Source organism: Anopheles stephensi, chromosome 3 (assembly GCF_013141755.1).
Source record: "Anopheles stephensi strain Indian chromosome 3, UCI_ANSTEP_V1.0, whole genome shotgun sequence".
NCBI lineage: Eukaryota > Metazoa > Arthropoda > Insecta > Diptera > Culicidae > Anopheles > Anopheles stephensi.
Window position 1 is genome coordinate 77,547,228 of NC_050203.1, and position 4,761 is coordinate 77,551,988.

Here is a 4,761-nt window from a genome sequence, read left to right on the forward strand (position 1 = left end):
AATTGAAAATCAGTAAAAATATAATAAAAAGTTAAAGAATTTAAGAATTTGACGAAACATTTTCGTATATTAACAATTAAGCCCAATATAAATTGAATGGATTTATGGCTTTCAATCACTATGTGCTATAATCTTTTAACTTGATAAAAAATACAGAAATATTTCAATATTGCATACATTTTGGCGTTCTATACAGTTACAGTCAATCGAATAAGGCTATCTGTTTTTTTTTCTCAAACAGCCTCAAACAGTTCTCAAAGCAGCCCATATTTACATTGCGCCTAATGATATGCAAAATTCAATAATTGTAGATTAATCCTCAAGATTGCATACATATAGACGTTAATATGAACTGTTTCTCATACAAAAGAACAACAACACAAAAAAGCGTAAACGATATATGCATGCTGGCTGTATAACAAAACGCCTAAAGTTATGCAAAATACATGAAAATTTTGTCATCTTTTATATTCTCACTTTAAAAATTACCCAGCCTCGTGCCCTTCCAATGGAAAATCCCAAAATACCAAATTTGCATCATTCTTTTTCTGTGCCCCTCTTCAAAAATAATGCCAGCTCGCACCGTGCGTTTGCGAAAACATCCACTCGGAAAACCATCTGGCAATTGATTTTATTTTATCAAATTACTCTCACTGACTTCTGCTCGAACATTGGCCTGGGCCATCCTGTGTGTGTGTGTCCCAACCGAGCCAGACCTAGCGCCCGAGCCTCGAGTGCGACATCAACCCGATTACGTGTTAGTTGCCAGCAATCATTACTCTAATCCATATTCATCAGTGAACCACTGCACCGTAACCGGATCAGAAAGCAATCTTTAATTCAATTATCTACGCAAACCGAACTGGCCAGCAATCTGGCACCAAGGGCACCAATACCCAGACGGTGGGGGGGGGGGGGATGCAAATGGCAGCAGAGTTGCAATGTGCAGGGACAAAAAGCCGGCTATGCTTCTATTAAATAACGATGATTGCATTTCGATTTGCAGTTTGCAGTCGCTGTAACGGAACCGGATCCGGAACCGATCGATTAAAAACGGGCATGTAGAACGGTTGCCTAGCTTTGCGTACGTAATATTTGGACTGCGATGTCACACCCTGGGACAAAAGGGATAAACTATGGATTCGGATACATGCGGATGATCACGTATTGAAGCAGCTCAGCGTGGGGAACTTAATTTACAATGGATCAACTGTCAGTTTAAGGCAAGCATCGAGAGCAGTTCGGGACCGGAGCTCCCAACAAATGCTATTAGCAGTAAACAAAATGGAGATTGGGATTGCACATTTGTTTCCTTCCCAATATCGGTTTGTCCAATATATCCCGAAGCAGCGAAGGAACCTTAATTCTTGAGGCGATTTTGCATTAAACATAGTGCTCCCAATTAAAGTGCGACTGCATCTGCCGCTCGTTCCAATTACCAATTAGTTCTACCCCACCGGCACCGGATATGGGTAACCGGGATATCCCCCCATCCCCCTTCTAGGACACTTCCTCAACACCCCCCCCCCCCTCCCGGGTTGGAAAACCCAATTGGGTGTAAAGCAATCTGACACGTTTCACTTGCGGTTGTCAATAATGATCGCCATTAGGGAAGCATGTGTGCCTTGTTTTCGAGCCAGTCGGTCGGTAAGACAGGGTGTATGTATGTGTGTGTGTGTGATGCACATCTCAAGGAAATGCAAATTTTGCCACCTTTCGCGACACTAAAGCGGATTGTTGTGCCGAGGTTATTGCTTTTTGTGGTTGCTGTAGAGGTGGTTTGTGGTAAGCGAGGAAGCGAGAGAGTGAGAGAGCGAAAGGGAGAAGTCCTTTACATGAAGAAGAGGATGTTTATTACAAATTGATGGACGATTCCGACGACGACCTAAGGGGGTGAAGCTTGAAGAGTGAAGCCGGAAACTAATTTCCATGAAACGATCCCTGAACGGAGAGGACCTGCCGAAGGGGTTGGTTGGTTGGGCTGGCTGTGTGGCTCACGTGTGATTCACTCAAAATAGGATGCGACCGGTCACCGCAACAGCATAAATCATATCGTTCGTGTGTGTGTAAGTGAGCGTGCGTGTGTGAGTCTCTAAGGGTGTTTGCTAAATATTTGCTCAGACGCATTCATCCGTTTCCGGTTGTGATTTTGGGAAAAGCCCAAGATGCCTTTCCAGATCCGTAAGCCCAACATTTCCCCGTCAGGCTTTGGGGCTTTGTACGTGGGCGTGTTTGTGTGTGTGTGTGCGGGAAAACCGTTTTGCAATAATCCTTTCTGTAGGATATAAAGTCAAACAAAGATGATGGTGAGAAACGAAACGCTAAGAAGATCAGCTCACAAAAACCCCTACATCGAAAGCGAGCCGATGCCGGTGGAAAGTGAGACGGTGGAGAAAAGGGATTCCGCCTGTAGCTGGTGCCCGGTGGATGATTAAAGGATTTTGCTCAAGGAAACTAGTTAAACGATTCTGCTGTAAAGTCTGTCCCAGCGAGCTAGGGGCAATGAGTGTTTCACGGAAGGGAAGGCAGGTTCGGCAGGCTCAATCGATATAAACCAACCACGTAATGGGGTTCACCGCTTTCGAGGAATCGACATAATCAAGGATATTTGCAATTTCCTTCGATCCCTCACGTTGCCAATCCTCTGATCTGGCGGTGTAAGTGTGTGTGTGTGTGTGGGTTGGATGGCGCGTGCCATTGAAAGGTGTAACAAAAATGGATTCCATGATGAAAGGCGTTTGAAAGCGTGAGATGGAGAGAATAAAAAAAGAGCAAATGTTTTTCTTCAGGCACATCAGGTAGGAAAAACAAAAAACCTCGACGGGTAGAAGATTATGGTTGGGTAATAACTTAAAGCTATGATAGTGGGTTTACTTTAAAGAACGAAATTTTGAGGAGTATCGTTGGAAATCGATTAAGATCTTATTAAATACGAACAGCAACGTTGATATTTATTGAAGCTGAAGAATTTAAATGGATGATTAAAATTAAAATAGATTTTAAAACAAATGTATACTTGAGTGCCCAACTGTATGCAACCTGAGTGGCAAGAATATCATACTTTTCGCTTGTTTTCCTCTATTAGGTATTCTAAGGATGAATTATTTGCCCAGAGACATTGATTGCTAAAAAACTGTTATTTTTAAGGGCTTTGGGTAACCTACCTTATAAATCTCATGTAAAGAAGCTCTTATAAAGTCTTATCGAATGCTCAAACGCTATTTATAGGTTCAATAATTGATTGTGTTATCAGTACTAGCCCACATGCTGGACTGATTATTCAACTACAATGAAAACATCTCACGGTACAGCTCTCAGAATGCGCACTGATGCATCCCAAATTCACAGTCATTCTGTCTGGTCGAAACTGGTGCGGACTCGTGGATTATTTGGCTAGGCCTAATAGTCCTGGATCGAGCAGATTCACAAAATTCATACCACTTGCTATGTTAAACGCGTCAATCCAGCCACCATTGAAACCTGCTAAAATGCATGCAAAGAGCGTTCGTTCATGTTGAAGAACACCAAACACAATGGCCTAAAGCTAAGATTATAATTGCTTTCGTTCACTCTAGTCCAAGTCTATATTTAGGGGATCGATCAGGGATATTTGTAAAGGGCCTTATTAATTCATATAGTTTGAGCAAAATATGAGCGAGAAAGAATGCATTTCGTACGAGCTGACATCAAAGAACTGGACAATAATCGGAAATGGTTAGCACGATTTCCCGAAATATGGGCGTGATTAAAAAGTTAATGTAAAATTCCTCTTATCCATACATAAAATATAATTACATATCTTTAGGCGTTAAAATAAAAAAATCTCACCAGCGTAGAACTACCGAAGAGAAATCCAATTAATAGTCTGATTGCGTTTGATGTAAACTCAATTAATTTGACAGATTTGTGGACACACGGTTTACAGAAAAAAAACACTGGTTTAATAATATGATTGACACCACAGAGAGAAACAAAACCTTAACAAAAAACATGCCACCTATTCCAACGCACGAAACGATCAATCATGGCGAGGTCGTAAACAAAAGCTCCGATATAAATACCTGCTAATCGTACCAAATTAACCCACGGTGGGAGTGGGGGGGTAAGAGACAAAACGCGACTCTGATAATAACAGTGCACTATAGCAGGAAGTGTGCAACAATCAACAACGATTAGTTTGATAGAAATTGGCCTTCGCCTATCCGTCACCAGGTTTGACGTGGCGTTCGAACGTTCCTCACTCTCGCCATTTGTCGTCAGAGGGAAACAAGGCAACATAGTTGCCAATTCCGATGCGATGCGAGGTTCACAGTTTTTCCCGTTGCTTTTTTCCCAGAATTGCACTACAAAAAACGGCACCAACCTTGCAACCCAAACTGCAACCCAAATTGAAATTATCGATCGTGTTGAACTGGCTGGCCGATGGTGTGTGTATGTGGATAGAAGAGCCACCAATTTTGCTTGATGTGGCCCGATTGGCGTACGTCGGCGAACGGGGAGACAAATTTAATCTATAACGAGTGACATTTTTTAATTAAAACATCAGCTATTTGGTAGGTTGGATGGATTTGAGCTCACGCAACGCGACCGGACACGGTTACGTGGAATCGTTTCGATGGGGGATGCAGAACAAAAAATTCAAATGGATGCAATCGAACGAACGAATTTGGTGGAAAGGATAAAAGCAGAAGCGGAAAAACAAAAAACCGTAAACAGCGACCCGAACAGCGCCGAAACGTTCGTTATTAATCTATCGATAGG